The 24,187-nt window shown below is 37.9% G+C and overlaps 1 protein-coding gene and 1 long non-coding RNA gene across 10 annotated transcripts in view; both read right to left on the bottom strand.

The window, feature by feature from the left end:
• The window catches only part of PARD3B (par-3 family cell polarity regulator beta), a 1,028,888-nt gene that overhangs the window by 751,652 nt on the left and 253,049 nt on the right, over positions 1–24,187 (bottom strand). The window lies entirely within an intron of this gene.
• On the bottom strand, positions 9,562–15,336 carry LOC146396099 (uncharacterized). The gene is made up of 2 exons (XR_014828994.1): positions 13,390–15,336; positions 9,562–12,568 (listed from the first exon to the last, which is right to left on the bottom strand). It is a non-coding gene; the product is annotated as an uncharacterized LOC146396099 (long non-coding RNA).

The raw sequence follows: 24,187 nt of genomic DNA, 5'->3' as shown, positions 1-24,187 counted from the left end.
AAAAATTATGTATAATCATTTCTATATCTCTGACTACCACCCATATACCCATGCTGGTGTCAACACACCTAATACTTATTAGTCACCTGGGAATTTTATATTACCTCATTTTAGATGTTAGAGAAATTAGACAAGGGCTTGAAAGACTATTACTTTGAAAAACAAGTACTATTTACCACACACACACACAGTATTCTGCTTTAAGATTAATTCTGAGAAAAGAAATCTAAATAAATAGAATTTTTTTTCAAATTACTTTTAGTCTAACTGGGAATTATGTATATATTCATTTTTCTATAAGGAAGCTTCTGGAATATTACCCAACTTGACTGTTTTACTCATTTAAATTAAATTTGAAAACATTGTAATTTCCTACAATGTTAAAAGGTTTCTCTCATTAACTCTTACTTAATTTTTTAAATTGAATTAACACCAAAAAAACTCTCCTTTTCAAAAATGTGATTATTACTGTGATACAATGTTGACAATTTGTATTTTTTACAATGACATATTTAAAGGGCACAGGCATCCTAAATTTAACTGAGAAAACAATATTCTCAAGAAGCGTGAGAACATTGTTACCACCTGAATTAGGGAAAAATAAACCAGAGGAAATTTGCTCTTATTATAAAACAAAGCAAAGCCAATATTCCCATCACCATATAAAAAAATCTATATACTATATTTAAAAACTTTTATCTTCAGAAACAAAATCAGTTTTTTTTCTTTTTAGGGCCATACCTGAGGCATATGGAAGTTCCCAGACTAGGGGTTGAATTGGAGGTGCAGCTGCAGGCCTACGCCACAGTCACAGCAACACAATCTGAGTCATGTCTGTGACCTGTACCACAGCTCATGGCAAGGCCAGATCACTGACCTGCAGAGCATGGCCAGGGATCGAACCCACATCCTCATGGATACTAGTCAGATTCATTTCCACTGTGCCACAACGGGGACTCCAGAAACAAAATCATTTAAATAGCAACACACTATATTACTTGAGCATACACTGATACTTCTAAGACATTATTCTAGAATGCTACTTGCTGTATTTGTAACTCAACTAGGCACACTAGTTGCATTTTTTTTTTTTTTAAGATTTACCTTAAGTAAAATAAAAAAGAAAAGTAAGGTACACTGCTGGAATGGCTGGTGTTTTTTGCCTTTTCCTCATAAGTACACTCTGTTTTGTAACCCCCAGTAATGTGGCATCAGCATCATTTCTCTCAATGCAGTAGCATCTTCTACCGGGACCTCACCCCCCACCACCACGGATACCCTTTCCATTCTGCTTTGTCTTACAACTTTCAAGCCCTGATATCCTGCCCACCAGATTCATCCTCTCACATGGCACATGACAGGGAAGGAGTCCTACACGGCAGAAAGGAAAAATAAGTAGTAGAAAACTGCAACTTTAATATCAGAAAACAGAGCCGCATAGGAAGCTATTCTGAGTTGTCCCAATCAACGTCCTGGTTGTGAGCAAAATGTGACCCACTCAGAAACATCCATTATTTGGAAAAAAATACCATAGGATTAAGTTCTAGTAGTTATCATTTGTTTTCCTCATTGTTCTCCTACTGTACCCAACACAGCTCATATTATTTCAATTTTTATTTTATTTTATTTTGGGGGGCCACATCTGTGGCATACGGAAGTTCCAAGACGAGGGGTCAAATCAAAGCTGCAGCTGCCGGCCCACACCACAGCCACAGAAACACCAAATCGGAGAAACACCTATGACTAACCACAGCTGATGGCAATGCCCGATTCTTAACCCACTTCCCCGGGGCCGGGGATCCAACCTGCAACCTCATGAATAACAGCGGGGTTAGTTACCAATGAGCCATGATGGAAACGCCTCCAATTCTATTTAGAGTTGAAAGCTATTTTCTAAGAACTACAGCAAAACAGAAAAAAGGCAAAGTAAATTATTTTGCCTTTTTAAAACCAATTTTAATAAGGTCATATTGCAATGGGCCAGGTTGAGAGGGCAACAAATTATCACTTTGCCTTGCTTCTACCAGGGCTAAGTCCATCTCAACCTGAGTAATGGGACTAAGTGGTTTGGTTACTCCAGGTATACTAGCAATTGAAAATACACATGACAATCTTTAGTAGGTTTCCAGCAGTATATAAGTTTACAGCAATGAATAAAATTTTTTCTGTCAATTATAAAGAGGTAATGTTTTCAACATCATTGCACATCCAGAATTTATATTAGCTAAAAAGAAAATAAAAACTTTCTCTGGGTTCCATGGTGACCAGGTGAGAAGTGTTGTTCTTCAAAGCACCAATAATGACAAAAAATGACCTTCAAAGTTTTAATTTTATAAATTTTATCAGGCATGGTTTCAGGTTTAGTATATCTTAAACAATTAAATTTGCATGGTGATTTAGGAAAAAAGTATGCGTTACAAAAGATTATGCATTGTTTATTTCCACCTTTATGTAGACTCTATGTTTTAAAAATTAGATGCTGAAAAAATATGCTTTTTGGAGGAGTTCTAAAAAGCACCGAGTGTTGTTACTCCTTGTGGTATAAATCTGAAGGATTAAAACTTCTGGGAAAAAAATAAACTTTGATGCCTAGAACATAAATGGGCTTAACCTCAGCCTCTAATTCAATTGATTCATTCATCTCTAGTGAAATTACACCACCTTCAAAATCAATTTTATCCCAGACTGAGCTTCAGTACATTTGAATATTAGTTCATTATGCATGTTAATTTTCATGCAAAGAAAACTATAATCAAAAGCGGCATTCAAGGTGAAATATACTAAAGATACTCATACTTAAAAAAATTGAACAGGAAAAAAAATAATTTCCTGCATAGCTTCTAAAATATCATACGAAGGAGATTAGCTTGTATTGGTGCCACAAAAAAGAATGTGCCAATGGCAATCATGGGAAGCATGCCATTAAGTATTAATTTTGTAGAAAAAGGCTGAAAGTTGAGTACAGAGCCATTTTACATTTTTAATGCTGTATTTTATGAAGAAGACATGGCTTTATAGTGCAATTTTTTACTACAGAATTGTGAAAGCCCTTAAATTATTTCTTCAGAACAATCACAAATAATCTGAATCTGGAAATGCTTCTACATCTTTAACATTTTCTCAACCCTTAAACTTATGAGCCTTAAATTTTTATTCAACCACATTTTTATCTGGGATTTAAGTACTACTACTAAGTAACTTAACATAACTGCTATTTTAATTAAGTTAATAATATCAAATTGTATTAGATGTGCAATTGCATAAGTCCTGATGTGCTGATAGAGAAAAAGAAACATCTCTATTTTCACTCTGAATGCATTCGTGTGGGGGAAAGGGAAGGAGAACTACTTACAGTGAGAGGGAGGCATTTTTTAAGAAAAATGTATTAATATATATTTTGTAAGTGCACCAAAATATTTATAATAAATGAGACAAGGGAGTTCCCATCGTGGCGCAGTGGTTAACGAATCTGATTAGGAATCATGAGGTTGCAGGTTTGGTCCCTGCCCTTGCTCAGTGGGTTAATGATCCGGCATTGCCGTGAGCTGTGGTGTAGGTTGCAGATGTGGCTCGGATCCCGCGTTGCTGTGGCTCTGGCGTAGGCGGGGGGCTACAGCTCGGATTCGACCCGTAGCCTGGGAACCTCCATATGCCGCGGGAGCGGCCCCAAGAAATAGAAAAAAGACAAAAAAAATTAAAAAAAAATAAATATAATAAATGAGACAAGCCTTTGCACATTGAAACCACCTAGAAACCCAGCATCACAGACAAGAACTTCCTATTCAAGCTGTCAACTTATCTCAGCAAAACAGGTGGTTCCTTATGGAGATTTTGGCTGCCAATTCTTAAGATGGTCTTTCTTCCTTTTGATTATACTGAGTTTATTTTCCTTCCTTTATTCTTTTTTTTTTAATATATATTTTTTTTATTTTCCCACTGTACAGCAAGGGGGTCAGGTTATCCTTCCTTTATTCTTAACCTTGAATGTCAGAATGCTGAATTGCCTTAAAAATATAATAGGAGTTCTCGTCCTGGCCCAATGGAAATGAATCCAACTAGTATCCATGAAGATGCAGGTTCAATCCCTGGCCTCACTCAGTGGGTTAAGGATCTGGCATTGCCATGAGCTGCAGACACAGCTCAGATCGTGCATTGCTGTGGCGTAGGCAGGCAGCTGCAGCTCTAATTCGACCCCTAGCCTGAGAACGTCCATATGCCACAGGTGTGGCCCTAAAAAAGGCAAAAACAAACAAATATATACATTACAGAAAGATGAAAACAAATCCTTTCTTTCTCTCTTCTTCCCTCTCCCTCATTGCCTCCTCCTCTCTCCCTCCTTTTCCCTCTCCCTCTCTCTCCTTCCCTCTCTCTCTCTCACTCCTTCTCCCCACTCCCAAGAACACAAAGAGAATTAAGAATTCAGGTAGCACAATCACATTGGAATAAAGCAGGAAGTATATACAAGAAGTCACCAGAAAGGCTTAAGACAAAATGTTTCTAAAAGCAAAATGGATGAAATGAGAGTTGACCAACGAGAAGTGTGAGTTTATTGAGTTACACATCTAATAGCTGGGAGTTTCCTTAAAACTAGCTTACTCAAAATAAGAGAATACTTTGAACTGTTTCAATAAAGTATCCGCTGCCACGGAAAAAGTTTAAGCGACATAATGATGTGCACTTTCTTATCACAGTTGACTTTGCCATGTAAAGTTATGCTGCTGTAAGAGCAGAGACGTGATGCCCTGTAAAGCAGTATTGAGATAAATGTAAAAAGTCACCATTATTATAATACCTTGGAGCACCGAGTTCACTAAAGTGTTAATAACTCAAACAAGATTATAACCAACACCTTTGTTCTTACAAATAAAGACTAAGTGGAGCCTAGAAGAAAAAATAATAATAATAACTTCACATCTGGCAAAAATTAACTCCAAAATCAACATTTTGGTTTCTATAGAGCACCTAATGATCAGTACTATATAACTTGATGGTTAAAATGTCTGCCCTCAAACTATGATCTACGAATAACTAACAGAGAAGATACGCTAGAACCATCTCAGCCAGATTCTCCTCAGGAGGTCTGTTCAGGTCTTGAAACTTAGTTCCTGGTCAGTAACGCTACGTCTGCACAGTGTGCCCTTCCCTCTGTTTCTCTGAGGATACATTCTTATTTGACTCAATATCTGATTCAACTACAGCCTTCTACGCAAAGCCTCCCCTTACCTAGCACTAACTTAGGGTGTACAATCTTAAGGTCTTAAGATTGTTTCTCACTCTTCAATTGCACTCTTAACTCTGTGAACCCCCTCTTATTTTGCAGCTCCTCAGCAATGTTATGGTCATCTTAGTAGCCCCAGTGGGTAGACAGAGTATAAAGACAGTTTTGTTGAATAAGCCGAACTGGAAGTGGGTGTTGGGAGTAAGCCTTAGAAAAGTAAGATAGGACAAGTGGTGGTCTTCTAGTATGTGATGGATCATCTCATAAAAGAAACAGTCTTATTTATTATGACTCCAGATATCAAAAATTAAAGGGCAGCAGAGATCAGAGGAAATTTCCACACAATTAGAGCAGCCCAGCGAGGGGATGGTCTTTCCACAGAGCTGTGATCTTGTCACTGAAGGGAAGACAGCAGGGACAACTCACAAACTTGTCTAGAACCAAATTCATCAAATTCCAAAGCAGAATGTCATATGCACAAGTCAATCTCCCTGTGGTAAATAATAAACCTATATATAGTTATCAAAAGAAAATGCAAACATTTAAAATTCTTAGCACCTTTAAGTCAAGGAATCTGAATTTAGTTATTAAAAGCTGCTTAAACAAACTAACCTCTAAAATGCTTCTAGATTTGAAAAAGGTGAGGCATCTTGCAAAAGCACATTTTAAACTATTTGTTTATAATCTTACAAGTATATAAAAGGAAAAGCTTACCAATTATGATAATTTTCTGCAAAACTTCGTTGTTATTACTAGAATGTATGTTACATTGTAATAATTCATGTGAAAGTATGACACACCAGGGGGTCCAATCAGACACCACTGGACGTTAATTAAAAGCCTTATGTTATTGAGAATGAAACATCTAACTGGGCACTAAAAATGTGATTTAAAAGCAGGGAAGGAATGCTCTTGCTGTAGAGGTGTTTAATTTCAAAGGGAACATTTAAGCTTTAGTTTCCTAAGTATTTTAGTTTTATATACTGTGTAAAAATTTACTTCTACTACATTCTTGTGATCAACAAAGTATAGGATCATTGTAGAAATTTTCTAAAATAAAAGCCATAGAAAAAATCATTCATAATTGCACATCCTAGAAATAACTAATGTTAGCACTGTATTTTCTTCACATATGTCTGAATACAAACACACACACACACTTTTTTCAGACATATGCCCTTACCCACATACTATTTTTTTGCTCTCTGGTGTAATTTAAAGGTATTTTAGAAATACATATTACCGTCATATCTATTGTATATGGTTCTTAAGTTACATGAACAATAGAATTTACATATTTAATATTTCTCATTAACATGCTTAATTTCAGAGATACACAACTCTTTTTTTAATTTTAATTTTTATTTATTTATTTATTTATTTATTTTGCTTTTCAGAGCCACATCCACGGCATATGGAAATTCCCAGGCTAGGGGTACAATCGGAGCTATAGCTGCCAGCCACAGCCACAGCCACTCCAGATCCAAGCTGCATCAGTGACCTACACCACAGCTCATGGCAACACTGAATCTTTATCCCACTGAGAAAGGCCAGGGATCAAACCCACAACACCTCAGAGTTACTAGTCAGATTTGTCTCCACTGAGCCAAAATGGGAACTCCCACAACTCTAATTTTTGAGATGCAGAGTCATCTTTAAAAAATAATACATTCCACTCTATATCTCTTGATGAATGAAATAGCATCCATATACTTAATTATCCCACACAAACTCGAGACTGTCTTTAATTGGTCAATAGAAGAAAAGCAAAAAAACTTGTACATAAAGCTAAAATCTTCATTTATCTTAAAAGCTAATATCGAAATACATTAGGAAATACATGTATTTATTTTACCTCATTCTCCAATAGGTTTTGATACTTATTTGTTTTTGGTCTTTTTAGGTCTGCGCCAGAGGCACATGGAAGCTCCCAGGTTAGGGACTGGATTGGAGCTACAGCTGCTGGCCTATGCTACAGCCACAGCAATGCCATATGGAGCCACATCCGCCACGTACACCGCAGCTCACGGCAACATCAGATCATTAATGAACTGAGCAGGCCAGGCATCAAGCATCTCCTCATGGATACTAGTCAGATTTGTTTCTTCTAGGTATTAAAATACATAATTAGTGGGTGGGTAAATGAAGCATTTCATTCCAAAATTGAACTTATTACTTAGGTCAATAAATCTCCCTTTTGCAACCATCGCATTGCTCCCCCACACAAGTATGTCAAAAGGGAAGAGAGAGAGAAGGGGCAAAAATACGCTGTTTCATACATGCATTATGCCACTTTTTGCATTCAAGTACATTGCTTCGCGTGCATATCACCTTCCAAGAGGAGTATATGTTTGTCCAGCACAGAAGACAGAACAGAGTTATGCTCCCTTGTCTGTACAAACATATTACTTAAAGACAAATATACGCCCAACTCCAAAGAGTTTATTCTAGTATCACATACCATCATCTAAGAGCTTTCCTGTGATTGTCTTCTTTGATATATCCAAGAGCCCTACAGGAAACCACTTTATAAATAAAATCACCATGGTGAGGTTGACTTGCTCCAAGTCTAATGTATAAGGTAAGTGGCGATGCCAGGACCTAAATCCAGGTGTTCCAGTTCTAAACCTAGTGCTTTTTCAACCACATCACACAACCGCAATCAACAGGGTACTCAGAATCAAGACTAAAAACAATTACTCATCAATTCATGAAATGCAGGTGTCTTTTTCAACCCATGCTGACACAGTAAAAGTGATTTGATCACTTTTAGTTTAATAAACACTCTTGCTGCTGAACCATCGGAAGAGGACTGGGGTGGAAGAAATTTCCTCTCTCCTTGCATTTTAAACTTTTGCTCTTATTTTGCTTTTTACAGCTTCAGTCTATTAATTCTAAAATGCCTCTCCATTGTGGAAAAGCATTTCTCCTAATGAACTGTTTTGATCACATAATGAGGGTAATAACTAATAAAAATATGCATGGTACTCAAAATCTTTGAGGATTTTTTTTTATATATTTCTGCTTGTGCTTTAGTAATGGCTGGATATATGTAATAGTCCCTTCACTTAAATATATTTTGTCCAAGACCATTGTAACGTAGCTCTTTTACAAGATTCAAACTTGTCTTAGCAGATATTTGCTTGATTACTTAAAGTTGAGGACTTAACTCATTGCTGATACTGGTCCAGGAAAGAGTCTTTATTAAAAGCTCTAGCCCTGTTGTTTAAGCAGCCAAGTAATATGGAACTCTCTGTCATGTCTTTTGGCCTTTCCCCCAATTGTGGGAGAAAAAGGGAGAGGTATCTCTGATCTTCCCAAGCTATAACATTCAAAGATGCCAGTCCATAGCAAGTGCCCTAAGCATTGAGAACTATGTCTAGATACTCATATTGCAACAGAACAAAGGGTAGGGAAAAAAAATGTATACATGTAACAGTAACTTGATCCCCATGCTGTACAGCAAGAAAAAAATAAAATAAAAATTGTAATAAAAAAAGAAAAAAGTTATTTAAATAAAATCTTAACAGCTAAAAAAAATTAAAAATAAAATGGACATATAACATTATATTAGCTTCAAGTGTACAACATCATGATTTGATATTTGTATACACTTTGAAATAGTGTATACAAATATCAAATATTCACAGCACTAAATCTAGTTAGCACTTGTATACACTTTGAAGTAGTGTATACAAATATCAAATATTCACAGCACTCAATCTAGTTAGCATCTGTCACCATACAAAAGCACCCTTTTTTCTTTCCCGTGATGAGAACTTTCAAGACGAACTCTCTTAACTTTCAGATGTGTAATACAATATTATTGACTCTAATCATCATGCTGAATACTACATCCCCATGACTCATTTTATAACTGGGAGTTCTAACGTTTGACCCTCTTTAGCCCCTTAGCACCCCCTCCCCAAACCTCCTCCACACTCTGGCAATCACCGATCTGTTCCCTTACATTAGTTGTGCTTTGTTTTGTTTGTTCATTTATTTATTTATTTTAGACTGTACATCTGAGATCATACCTGATTTAATCTGACTTATTCCTCTTAGCATAATGCCTTCAAGGTCCATCCATATCATCACAAACGGCAAGATTTTCACTCTCTTTACAACTGAGTAGTGTTCTATTGTATGTATGTATATGTATGTGTATGTACACCCCCCGCCCCAACATCCTCTTTATCCATTCTAGGCTGTTTCCATATCTCGGCTACTGTAAAAAATGCAGCAAAAAGAACAGAGGTGTATCTATCGATCTTTTCAATTGGTGTTTTCATTTTCTTTAGTTAAATACCCATAAGCAGAATTTCTCTTATATGATAGTTCCCTTTTTAATTTTTTTTGAGGAGCCTCCATATGGTTTTCCATAGTGGCTACATGGATTTACATTCTCGCCACCAGTGCGCAAGGGTTCCCTTTTCTCCACATCCTCACCAATACTTGCTACTTCTTGCCTTTTCAATAATAGCCCCTTTAGTAGATGTGAGGTGATGTTTTATTGTAGATTTGATTTTTGCATTCCTGATGATTAGTGATATTGACCATCTTTTCATGTACCTGTAGGCCATAGATATGTCTTCTTTGGAAAAATGTCTAATTCTTTGTATATTTGGCATATTAACTCCTTTTTTGATACAGCACTTGCAAACATCTTCCCCTACTTATTTGACAAAATAAAAGGGTCAAAAAGGTATTCATTTCCCACTTTACCTTGACAGCGCCCTGCATACTTTGATATATAAGTAAGAGCTGTTTATTGAAAGACAACTAATAATTATCAGTTGAAGATGGCATTAAAAAGGAAATGCACTATATTTAAAAAAAAAAAAAAAAACTTCTAGAATATAGTTCTGCTTGTCACAGCCCTGTCTTAGACTTTGAATAGTCCCTCACTGCTCAAGCCCAGGGCACTCTCCACAACTTAGAATCCACTTATTTTCACAGATTACTCTCACCCCATCCACCTCACCAGTCTTCTCTTACTACTACTGCACTTCCCCATACACAGGAGTTCCAAGCATAGCATGAAAGCCCTTGATTCTTGCTGTTCTTTTAATGTGGGACATCCCTTCTTCCCCATGAAACCCAACCACTTTCAACATGAATACAGCACACACCGGCAAGGGGGGGGCCAGGAGATGGCACACTACTCCCTCACTTTCCGTTTGTGAATGGTTGTTCAATTTTTGCCCAGAGAAAAAAACAGCTACCATTGAATTGATTCTAAACATGAAAGCAAGCATGGACACTGAAACCTTTTCTAAGTATACTTCAGAAAATCGTCCAGATAATCTAGACTATAATTACTAATTTTTAACATCATTAACATGATAATGGGGAGTCTGTGATGTGGCACAGTGGTTAAGAATTCAACTTCAGGCCTTGGGAAAAAAAAAAAAAGATGATAGGACACTCCACTTGTGGTTCCAAGTTAACATCTACATATACTCAGGAGTCCATGGAATCAGCGTAACAAATCCTATTCAATACAACTTATTTACAGTGTAGAAAAAAATTCTGAGAGCTTCTTTCACAAAATCCATAGACTGCTGTTATTGGAATGGTCCCATCTCAAATAGGAAGGTCCTAGTCGTACAAAGCAAAGACAACAAAATGAGCCATTACAATGAGAAGGCTTTTATCTGAAAGGCAATCCATTCTTTAGCTGCCAAATATGTACAGAAATAAGCCAAGTAAAATCAGTAGATTTGGTTTAGGACCAGAGAAAATTCTGCTGGGATCTAGCAATAATCAAACTCTGTTCCTACATATCTTTGGCACATCATCACTGGCTACTTTTTTCTCTATTCCAGACTGGATTTTAATATCTTTGCTATGTAACAAATAAGAGCAGTTTTATTTCTGAACACAAGTTATAAAAACAATGAGACATCTTCATAGTAGCTTCTAATTAAGACATGTGGATTGAGTTTGTGCAAGTTTTTATATAAACGGGATATTTAAAGAATGTTGTCCTCATTTTTAGATGCAGTAATAAGAAATTGTACTTATTTTCCAATTACTGGTAATGGCCACCCAGGTCACCCCTCAAATGCTTTTGATCTCAGCAACATAGCTTGAAGAGTAAAATTACATTTCCCTTTGAAGTGCAGCTTCCTACTCCTAATCTTTCTATTCATAGCAAAGTTCAAATAAAAGTTTAAAATTATATAGCATCTAAGAAAACAAAGCTATTGGGCTAAATTTTGGAAGTGAAGGAGAATCCAGACAACAAAATGTGGTTACCTTGATGGCTAAAATCTATTATTTATTCAATTCATAAATAAAGTAGTAAATACAAGCATCTAGTGGACTCATTTAGATAATAAAACTAGTTATCATTTTCAACATATAATAGGTAAATTCCAGCAAAGACAGCTAGACTCCATTTACTCAGCAGATCCCGACTAGGAAATATATTTCACAAAGAAAAGAGAGACCAAATGGAACAGCTGCTGTCCCAGACATGTGCTCTCTTCTCTTTGCTCTCTAGCTACAGAGAACAGAAGGCAGCCCTGCTCCCCTGTGCCCTGGAGATGGTAACAGGAAGTCATCCTCAGCTGGACAATAGCCATCCTGGGAACCATAGCCTCACTTCCCATTTCAAAGACACAGTGGTGAGAAAATTAATCCCTCCTTTTGCAAAATATATGTTTGGTCTACAATGCCTTGAAATGTTCATTTGTCTAAATCCTCAAATAACAGTGGCAGTGTTCATACCCTGGTTTATTAAACTGGTTTCTTGGAAAATTCATATGCCAGATAATTTTAGAACATTTTCAGCATCAGTGCTATTAACAAGGCATTATTTAAATGACTCTAATAACCCAAGGCTGAAAGCTGGTGCTCTGTTTCAGACTGAATTTAGAAGGGCTCTTGGAGAGAGACCCAGAAAATTCAGATTATCCTCTGGTCCTTCTCACATTTCATCTATTCACTAACATCTTAATGATACCTATCATGTTCAGTGAGTTCCAGGAAAGGAATATGCTAATAGAATAAAAGTGCAACCTCCTATCTCCTTCAATTCCCACACCCCACCAAAAAAAAAAAAAAAAAAAATTAATAGAGAGACAAAGCACTGGATTTGAGTTTGGAAGAACCAAACTGGGATCCTAGCCATGTCCATTAATATGAAAAAAGCTGACCAGTGTTGTTGGACCTCAGTCTCCTCATCTTAAAATTCAGATAATATTACTTAATTTTACAAAAGGATGAGATAATAGGAATATAAAGTTCCTAACACATAACAGCCATCCAGGAGTTCCTGTCATGGCTCAGTGGAAACAAATCTGACTAGTGTCCATGAGGATGCAGGTTCGATCCCTGGCCTCACTCAGTGGGTTAAGGATCCAGCGTTGCTGTGAGCTGTGGTATAGGTTGCAGACATGGCTTAGATCTGGTGTTACTGTGACTGTGGCATAGGCTGACAGCTATAGCTCTCATTCGACCCCTATCCTGGGAACCTCCATATGCCATGGGTATGACCCAAAAAAGACAAAAAAAAAAAAAAAAACCCAAAACAAAAACCAAAACCGAAACCAAAAAAAACCCCATAATAGCCATCCAGCAAATGCTGGTTGACTATGAACTTGTAGAAAATACAGTTGACCCTTGAACAACATGATTGAACTGCAGGAGTCCACTAAGAGGTAGATGTTTTCAATAGTAAATACTACCATGTAGTCCATGGTTAACTGAATTTGCAGATGATAAGGAACTGTGGATACAGAGGGCTGACTATAAAGTATAGAAATATTAACTCCCACATTGTTCAAAGGTCAGTTGTACTTTATAATAAGGATTTTCTTTCTTTCTTTCTTTCTTTCTTTTTCTTTCTTTCTCATTTTTTGTCTTTTGTCTTTCAGGGGCCACACTCACAGCATATGGAAGTTCCCAGGCTAGGGGTCTAATTGGAGCTGTTACCACCAGCCCATGCCACAGCTACAGCAATGCCAGATCCAAGCCATGCTTCAACTTACACTGCAGCTTACCACAGCACTGGATCCTTAACCCACTGAGTGAGGCCAGGGATCAAACCCACAACCTCATGGTTCCTAGTTGGATTCGTTTCCACTGCGCCACAACGGGAACTCCAGGACTTTCTTTTTGTGAACATTCTTATTCCTTACATTGCTGGCATAAGTATAACCCACATCTCATTGTCTTTCTTGAGTCATTAAAAAATATCTGATAAATAAAAGAGGTATAGGTTCACAGTTAGTTTCAGGATGAGATTAGTCAGGAATTTGTCTTCTAGGTGCTAGCCAAACTTCAGTATGAAAGACACAGGACTCAGTGCATTATACTATCAATCAGACCTGAGAAAGAAAGGTAGTCTATCTTGGAGAAGTCAGAGAAGGCTTTACGCAAAAGGTCAAAAGGCACAGGTCCTCCTACAAAAGGCTGAAATACATATTCTGAATGCAAGCCCTTCTGTGGGTCTAGATTTTGAAGCTTTATAGTCCATGATAAATATATTTAGTTCCCACGTAGCTCAGTGTTAATGAACCTGACATAGTACCCATGAGGATGTGTGTTCGATCCCTGGCCTTGCTCAGTGGGTTAGGGATCCAGCATTGCCATGAGCTGTGGTGTAGATCACAGACATGGTTCGTATCCCACAGTGCTGCGGCTGTGCTGTAGGTTGGCAGGTACAGCTCTGATTCTAACCCTAGCCTGAGAACTTCCATATGCTGAAGGTACAGCCCCCAAAAGAGCAAAAAAATCTACACACACACACACACACACACACACACACACACACACACACACACGCACACTACACACACACACATGTGTAGTTTGATCCTGCAGGCAACAGAGAACAAATAGCATTTGGGCAAATGAGTAGCCAATGCTAGCCTCATCAGAGTCCCTTTGATCATAATGTGCTAAAGTTGTCAAACAGAAAAAGGCAGGAAGGACATTCAAAGATTCATATTTACAGATTAGAACTGGAAGTATAATAAAAAGAAATCAGGAGGTAAAAGTACTTTGGAGATAAAGCAGAGAAGTGATATTTCTAAACGGAAACATCTTCTTGGCTGGCCAGAGGCACAGAGCAGACACTTAAGTGAAAGGAGGTACTGGTGTGACACTAATCAGGAGAGACCAGAGTGATGTTTGGAGACACGAACGATTCCCTGGATTACAGTATAAAAAAAGGCTCTCAGCTCCAGCTGAGCATCAGACTCTCTTACGGAGCTTTTAAAATGTGTCCATGCTCGGGGCCTCACCTCAGAGGTTGTGATCCTCGCCAGGGCTGAGAATCACCAGAGCAGAGGAAGAACAGAGGGCAAAAACGAAGCCTCGGGGAACTCCCAAGGCAAGGTCGGAAAAGGAGATTGAAAAGGGAGCAACTTTCACGGAAGTAGAAGGAAAGCCAAGAAAACAAAATACGGCAGAATCTGAGGGACATGGAAATTTCCAAAAAGAACAGGTGGCAAAAACTGTACCCATTGCTGTATAAGAGGTCAACAGCGTGGCATCTAAAGCATTGCCTGGCTCAGAGGTGCTCGAGGAAAATGTAGGGAATGGATGAGGGCAGCGCCAAAGGCCTCCTCCCTCTGAGGTTCAGATTAATTCTGCACTGGACCAGCATCATCAGGAGGTCAAAAGGTCTTCACAGGGTTGAACTGGATTAAACGAAACGTGGGGTTTCAACTTCCCACTTCCTAAACCCTATTTTGAATATAATAAAAAACTGACCCTCTGGAAGAGAAGAAAATATTACAGCTTTGAAAGCAGGAAAAAAGATTCCATCATTCATTCCTTGATTCACTCAGCCCACAAGCCAGCCAGCCAGACGGTCAGATATTTATACATCCATTCTTCAACAGCCACTTACTCCAGGGAATGAAGATAGCACTTCAAAACTTAATCTTTAAGCCACATGATTTGCATAAATTTGCATATAATTTTAATCTACTTCAAAACTGTAGCAAAGCACATTTAACATGCATTTCTGAAATACTTGGAATTACTTTTGACAGATTTTTTTCTAGCAAAAGCATATTTTTATTGTGATCAGATTATTTTTTGCCTAATATCTACCACTGTTCTTCCACATGTCTCGACTTCACTAGAATTTAGTTTTGTTATCCTAAAAATGTCAGACTAATGGGTACTTTTAAAATTATCACATTAATGTTCTTAATGCAAATTTTGGCTTTGAAGTCATTCATTAACAAAAGAGAAGGCCAGATCTCTTTAACTAAGCATGAACTATCTTCTTACTTCTAGAACTATCACTGCCGTTTTACAGAAGTTTTAAAGGAAACCAATTAAATTAGTATTTCCATGAAATATATGAATATATCCTTACCTCTCTCATAGCTTTTTTCTCCATTACAAAAAAAAGTTCCCTAAATATTCTAATTTAATGCATTTCTATCACTATACTGATCGCAAAAACCTGTAAATAAATAAGGCATGATGTAGCCAATGCTGGATTTCTCACACTAGTTCTGTACACAGTTTTTCAACAACTGTGAATATGGATCATTGCTCTGTTCATATTTAACACAAATAATGACTGCTAATTTTTTTCAGGTTTTTAAAAGTTTTTTACATGAGACCAATCACTAAAAACTCAGTAAGTTCCACATTATAGGACAACAACCCAAAGGCATGAGAATATGAAGGTTCCCAGGCCAGGGGTCAAATAGGAACTGTAGCCTCAAGCCCACACCACAGCAATGCAGGATCCAGGCCGTATCTTTGACCTATACCACAGCTCACAGCAATGCCAGATCTTCAACTCACTGAGTGAGGCCAGGGATCAAACCTGTGTCCTCATGAATAGTAGTCAGATTCATTTCCACCGAGCCCCGATGGGAACTCTGCATATAGTACCTTCAGGGAAGTAAGGGTAAAATGAAAAACATCTTCATTTTTATATCAAGATATATTTTCTGGAATTCCCGTCGTGGCACAGGGGAACGAATCCAACTAGGACCCATGAGGTTGCAGGTTCTATCCCTGGCCTCACTCAGTGGGTTAAGGATCCCGTGTTGCCATGAGCTGTGGTGTAAGTTGCAGATAAGGCTCAGATCTGGCATTGCTGTGGCTCTGGCATAGGCCAGCAGCTGTAGCTCCAATTCGACCCCTAGCCTGGGAACCTCCGTATGCCACAAGTATGGCCCTAAAAAGCAAAAATAAATAAATAAATAAAAACTAAATTAAAAAAAAGATACATTTTTTTCACATTATATGTGAAAATGAGTTAAGGAATCAAGCTTTTATTTTCAAGGCAAAGACAATATTATGTATCAATATTTTAATAACTTAAAAAAAATAATGTAGCTATGGATTTCCCACTGCGGCACAGTTGGTTAAGAATCTGACATCAGAGGGTTGCTGTGGAGGTGCAGGTTTGGTCCCTGTCCTGGCACAGTGGGTTAAAGGATTTGGCATTGTCACCACTGAAGTTCGGATTCAACCCCTGGCCCGGAAATTCCATATGCCATGGGTGTGGCCATTTAAAAAAAAAATAGCACTGCTATAACAGATAACCCTTTATGGAAATTAGGTAGACCCTAGGTATATAAAAATAAGACTCAATTTTTGCCCTTAGGTGCTCACAGGCCAATGAATTGAATTTGTGAACTGAATGGAATAGAATGACTCAACTTGACCGATTAGAATCTCTGCCTCTATCAATGGCTGGAGATGAGCAGCTGCAGTTGGACCTATGATAAAACAAAAGTTCACATGGAATTTGATGTTCCACAGAAGACCCATTCCTCCACTCCATTATAAGAACAGACATCACAAGTTACGGAGGTATATACTCCCAGCAATCTCAGCCAGAAGGCCGAACTTGATACTTGACTTACATGTGGTTGCCACTCCAACTCCAGATTCTCAGATGAGAATAAGAGTTCTTGGCCTAGCTCTCATCAGAAATTCCCTTGCCACCCACGTAACAAAAGACCAGGTAAAGTTGTTACCTAATCACATTCATGATTGACAGAGCTTCCACATAAAAAACCAGCTGTGGAGTTCCCATTGTGATCCAGCGGTAACGAACCAGATTAATATCCATGAGAATATGGGCTTGATCCCTGGCCTGGCTCAGTGGATCAAGGATGTCATGTTGCTGTGAGCTGTGGTGTCAGTCATAGATGTGGCTTGGATCTGGTATTGCTGTGGCTATGGCTGTGGTGTAGGCCAGCAGCTATAGCTCCAATTAAACCCCTAGCCTGGGAACTCCCCATGCCACAGGTGCCACCCCCCCCAAAAAAAAACCACCAACAACCGCCAGTTATACAAAACCACACCTTTAAAGTGTGGTTTAATAGCATAGGTACAGATCCTGTTTGTCTCGGTCTGGCATACTGTCAGCAGAACTGTTCCAAGGTATGCCAAATTCACCTCCCTCTTCCACCATCTACTCCTAGGGAGCCACACTTTCTCCTCCTAGATATGCTGACTTGTCCCTGGAGCAATCTATCATTAATCTCCTACTCAGAGGCCCAAATTCCTTCAGATAATGAGAAAAAAAAAAATACCAAAGAGGAAACCAAGTGCTTCCATGCTTAAGAGACTGACCATACAAACAGATAGTGGCTGTCTTATGGGACAACACAACTCTGACCCACAAACTCTGCAGCCATCACCCCCAAAGAGTCAGATCTTAGACAGTAACTACCAACTTCTCTATTTTTTTTTTTTTTTTTGGTTCTGCTTTCAACTCAGGACCAACGAGAGGAAGCCAAATATGCTTCTAAATCTAAAAAAATCAGATGATTCACTTCTACCTAGCTTATCTCCAGCCTCACCAATGAGTGTATATAAAGCTTCTTTCCATAGGCTTTCCCACTCCTCTGCCTGCCTTGGAGTCTCTGCCAAACAAAAGCCACGGTGGCTGACTCTCTTGCTGTAGCAATCTCTAAATTAATAGCCTCTCTTTATCCTCATTTGTGTGGTCTTCATTTATTTCATGTGCTCAAAAGCTGAAGACGGGCACGTCCATTGACTCAGCTTTAAAAGTCTTAGGTTTGGAAATAAAACAAAACAAAAAACGAAATACAGTATTTACATAATTTCAAAGCAAATGAGAAATGAGAACTAGAAAGAGTAGGAGCTGGCATGTCTATATTCTATACCAGTCATTACCATGAACTTAAGATACTTAGGAAAAGCTGAACCTCTCTCTGGCCTCATTTTCATTATTTATAAAATGAAGTGGGAAGAAGACTGAATGGTGATGAGTTGCTTGTGGCTCTGATTGTCTGGATGTGCCAATCAGGAAGCCTGTGATGTACTCAAATAAGAACTATTCAAGAAGGGTTCAACACAGTGGATAAGTTCAAAGGCGTGGGCAGGTATAGGCAAACCACGTGATGGCTGGCAATACTCCAGGGTCTGTAATGGCTATTAGCATGCCTGAGCCTGAAGTAGCAAGAAGAAAATGCTCCCAGAACCAGGAGGAGAGTTTTGGAGAAAGAGCCAGTTTAGCTCAAGTGCGATGCTTGGTAGAGGGACCCAGTCAGCCTGAGGGAAGCCCTGCATGAGGAAGCAAGGAGAAAATAACTTCCCTCTCCTTCTCTTTCTCATATCTTTTTGGGGTTCCCTATTAGCCAAGTACCAGTGGACACTGGATGACATGGAATCTAGACTGCCCCATCGCCCTGTGCAAACAAGTGGAAACAGATGGAGAGTGGAGCTGGGGTAGAAAAGGAAAGACATCTGCTGGACAAACCGTGATTCCTTGAAATTATGCACTGCTCTGGCTCACGGGGCTTTTGTTTGGAGCTCAGATTTGTACAGACATGTTCTTATCAGAATCCCCATCCCCAATGTCTTTCCTCCTCTTCATCTTTTTCATTAGCATTATTTCCTTTCTTTTCTTTTCTTTTCTTTTTTTTTTTTTTTTTGTCTTTTTGCCATTTCTTGGGCCACTCCCCATGGCATATGGAGGTTCCCAGGCTAGGGGTCCAATCAGAGCTGCAGCCGCTGACCTACGCCAGAGCCACAGCAAAGCGGGAACCGAGCCACGTCTGTGACCTACACCACAGCTCACAGCAATGCCAGATCCTTAACCCACTGAGCAAGGGCAGGGATTGAACCCTCAACCTCGTGGTTCCTAGTCGGATTCACTAACCACTGTACCACGACAGGAACTCCAGCATTATTTCTTTTTAATTCTTGTTCACCCCACAGTAGTTTTACATTTTTTGACATTCATGAGGAAATAAGTATCAGTGACAGTAAGAACTTAATTTCTCAATGGAGTTCCTGTTGTGGCTCAGAGGTAAGGAACCCAACTAGCACCCATGAGGACGCAGGTTTGATCCCTGGCCTCCCTCAGTGGGTTAAAGGATCCCACTCGTTGCTGTGAGCTGTGGCCTGGGAACTTTATGGCTGCAGGTACAGCCATAAAAAGTCACACACACACACACACACACACACACACACACACACACACACACACACACACACCAAAGTATCCACAAGCATCTCAATAAGCAGGATCTCCTGGCTTGTACTATTTTTTTTAATCCTGTATTAATTATACTTATGTATGTAGCTACTAGACAGTAAGGTCCACAAAGGCAGAATTATTCTCTCTTATCTCTATATCTTCCATAGAACATGCTTTATATAAATGATAAACTTTTAAAAATAAATCAGTAAGCGATATTCCACAATAGCTCCTAAACATTATGTGATAAAACAATATCCTTTATTTGTTTTACTCTTTAAGAACTACAGAATCTTTATACTGATAATCAGTAAGCTAAAATAAGAACACGAGATAACCACCTGACTTGCAACAAATATGCAGAGGACATACCATTCTATTTCACCAGAACACAGTTAAATATGAAACTACAGGAAAAGCTGGCTATGGCAGAAAAAGAAAAAAGAAATAACCTAAAATAGGTCCCAGATTTTGAAATCTGATCACTGCCATTCCTTGAAAAGGAGAAGAGAATTTCAAAAGGAATGCAGAAAGAGAGTGAAAAAAGCTGATGGGAAGAGCTTACATGAAATTAACTCCTATTTTGCCTTAAAAATGCAGAAAGGTGGTATCTGCAAAGGATTCTTCAAATGGCACTTCCATTGCGGCACAGTGTTTCTCGAAAAGGCAACCCAAGTGCTTAAATATTTTGTTCTCAATCAGGGAAGTTAGTAAAAGAAGTATGTTCCACATTACACAGCATGAGACAACTTTTAATAAGCTAAATCTGTTTTCCTCATTTCTTCTCTCTCAGTATTTACTCAGTACCATCAATAAAGAAAGGTAGGGGGTGTTGCACTCAACTCAAAATAACCGGGAACAAGTTGTGGCATTTAAGGAAGATGTTTAGTATACAGACAGATACAAAGAATACACTGAAATAAATTTATTATTTGATTTTAATATTTATTTAAGTCTACTTGTATACTGCTCATAGTTTGTTTCATCCACAGTAACTGATAACAGCTAAAATAAGGCCAGAAATAAGTCAGACATATTTAAGTACTTTAACAAATTCACATAGATTTAGATTTACATAACCACTGTAAAGAGAAGGCAGAGTTTCCGTTTACCTTATATCTAGTTTCCAGTTATTAACACCTTGCACTGGTATGGTGCATTTGTCAAAATTAACTGATACTGATGTATTGTTATTATTATAAAATACCCACACTTTATTCATATTTCCATATCTTTCACTTAGTATCTTATTTCTATTCCAAGATCCCATGCAGTATTACAAGTTTAGATTTCATGTTTCCCAAGCTGCTCTTGGTTATGATAGTTTCTCAGCCTTTCCTTGTTTTTGGTCTGAGGAATGATGCTCAGGTGTTTTCAAAAATGTCTCTGGATTCATCTGAAGTTTACTTATGATTAGACTGAGTTTATAGACTTTGGAAAAGAAGACCACAGAAGTAAAGTGTTGTCCTCATCACATCATAGAGAGGCTAGGTACCACCAACATGCTGTTTGGTTGGTACCGTTTCTGCTGTTATGGAAATCTTGGCCACCTGGCTCAAGTAGTGTCTGTCAGTTCCTTCCACGCCAGAAGGAAGTCCCTACTCACAGCCCACACTTAAGGAGGAACCTCTGTTTCACTTCCTTAATGGCAGAATGCTTTGATAAAATATTGGAAGTTCCTCCTCATAGACTGCATTTCTCCCCCATTTATTCACTATCTCATTTACATCAGTGTAGACTCATGGATTTATTTTATTTTATTTTTTATGGTGGGTTATATTCCCAAAGCATATTTTTGTTTTATTGTTCAAACTGTCCCAGCTTTGGTCATAGGGAGTCTTTCATTTGGCCCCTGATTCCTATCATTCTGGAATTTTTTGAACACTAAAAAAACAAACTTTCTTTCTGGCACTACAAGGTGCTCCAGGCTCACCTTGTACATTATCAGTGCTGGGCTTAGCATCAGGTATTCCTCTAAAACCCCTGCTTCCTTTAATTTGAATATGATATTAGAAGATTTGGGTGCTGGGTAAGTATGTAGCTACTGAGTTGTTTATGTTGCTTCTGAACACTTCCAGATTCTAGAGCAAGGAAATATTTGTGTGTACATACTGACCAATAATATGTACATATTTATAAAATGTGTGTGTGTACACACACACACACACACATAAAATTAAATCTATTTAAGCTAAGCATGAGTTCAATACTGATTAGTGTCTCCCAACTCTAACCCATTATCACATGGATCATTCTAGCCTCCTCCTTTGCTTGTCAATAACCACCACCCTGGGTTATTCAATTTTAACATGTCCTAAAAGGTATTTCAGCACATTCTCCTAGGAAAATAGCAAGATTTTTAAATAAAAAGTCATCTTCCAACTGGTAGTTTCATCCACATATATAATACATAGATTCTACATTACATCCAGCTACTAAGAGCTGAGACACTAAAAAAGAGTTCCTTTCTCATTATGAATCCTACCTAGTCTAAGTTAGCACAAACAAGGATCTTAGCTGAGGCTGAAATGTTCAACCTTCACTCAATATTTCTCTTGGGGCAAGTTATAATTGGATGTCACACCTATTAACTCAACTTCATTCTGATAATTATTTAATAATTTTTCTCCTATTTCTTTTTACGACTGCATTTTGAATAGCATTAATATATGCAATGATAACATTTTGAGATATATGAACTATTTAAAATTGTAATTACTGTATGATCATCCCACAGGAATCACTGAAACTACACTAGCACATTCAGATCAATATAAAAACAATGCTGTATTCTAGATATCTAAAAAACACATTGCTTCTGTAAACCTCATTTTGAAAAGAAGCAAATAGTTTGGATTAATATCATATAGTTTCAAATGAAAATTCAGTGTGAATAATTAATATCTATTTTAATTTGTGCTCATAAGCTGATTAAACCAACATGTCCACTTATTCCAGAAAGAAATAGGGATTACAGGTAAAAAAATAAATCATACTCTCAAGGTCACACATTTCTTAAATGAAAATTAGGCCATAAATCCAATTCCTTTTACTCCATGTTATCTAACTGAGGCAAAAACTATCAGTTTATAGTTGTTACTATATTTTTTGGACTGACATTTTTTGAAAGCCTTTGCTAAATAAGTCTTTCAACAATCTAAGAGGTTGATACATGCTAATGCTGATGCATCTATGTCTGGTGAAATTATTCCAAGCAGTAGGAAGCTTATGTCATTAGAATATATTTACATGGATCAATAAGAAGATAGTTTTGGAGTACAATTTTATAAGCCAATTTTACCTTTAAAAACATTCCTAGTAGATTCTATCTCCAAATATGATTAAATAACAGGGACTAGATATTTAATCTGCTTGCCTGAAATAGTTGGGGGAGGGAATACATAATAAAAAAAACAACAGTTTGCAGGATATTCATCATGCCACAAAGGATACCTGAGACACAGGAAACTAACATGCTAAACCCCAAAACTGCTTCAGCTCACTGCCCTCATGAAAGTTTCCAGTCTATGGAAGAGGGAGATGTATCCAATGTGAACTGCAACAGACCTCCTGTGTTTAGGAGATGGACTGAGAGTCTGAGGAGGTCAAAACAGAGTTCGTGGGAAAAAGGCGAGAGCTGAACACAAAGAAATAACTCCAGAGACAGTCTCCCTCAAATATTGAGCTGAGTATTGATCAGCACACATCAATTAGGAAACAACCTACAGGGATTGAAAATAACAGAGCCAGCCCATACACAAGGCCTTGTCAGTGCTTAATTCTTAGCAGGCAGACTGAAATGCCTCAAACTGGGCAAATTACACAGAAGGCTCATGGTTCAGTAGTGGGGAATAGTTAGACTTACACTAAGCACAGCTCTGGGTCCACTTAACAAATTTTAAAACTAATATCTAAAAGGATTAAACTGTTTCCAAGAAATATCATTGTGTGCCAGAACCATGATCAAGAACATGTCCATGAGCAAGAGCACAGGGAATTATATCCAGTCTCTTGGGACAGATCATGGTGGGAGATAATATAAAAAAGGGAATGTGTGCACATGTATGACCAGGTCACTTGGCTGTACAGCAGAAAATGGCACAACATCGTAAATCAACTCTATTTCGATAAAACTTTAAAATTTGAAGAAAGAATACGTACAGGAATAAAAAATAATATCCAGCATTTAATAAGGAGATCTTACAATGTCTGGCACTCAATAAAATATTGCTTTCAATGAAATAGCATTTAAAGGTAGACTCCGATAAGTTAAAGACAAAGAAGAAAAATAAGAACCTTAAAGCTACCACTAACATGGTAAGGAGTTATAGATAATGAACAAAGTATATGGAATCCTAAAGTTGCTTAATTAATGCAAAAGAAAGCAGAAAAATAGCAACATGGAACCCAAATAATAAGATGATAGATTTAAGTCTAAACATATCAATTAATCACATTAAGATACAAATGGTCTAAATACACTGGTTAAAAGGCAGACATTGTCAGATTAGATTTTAAAAGTT

This window comes from Sus scrofa, chromosome 15 (assembly GCF_054392235.1).
Source record: "Sus scrofa isolate SSC_HxYL_T2T_F1_AM1 chromosome 15, Sscrofa_HxYL_maternal_Yorkshire_Landrace_v2.0, whole genome shotgun sequence".
Taxonomy (NCBI): Eukaryota; Metazoa; Chordata; class Mammalia; order Artiodactyla; family Suidae; genus Sus; species Sus scrofa.
Note: the sequence above shows the minus strand (reverse complement) of the source record. Positions and strands in the feature narration are given on the sequence as shown.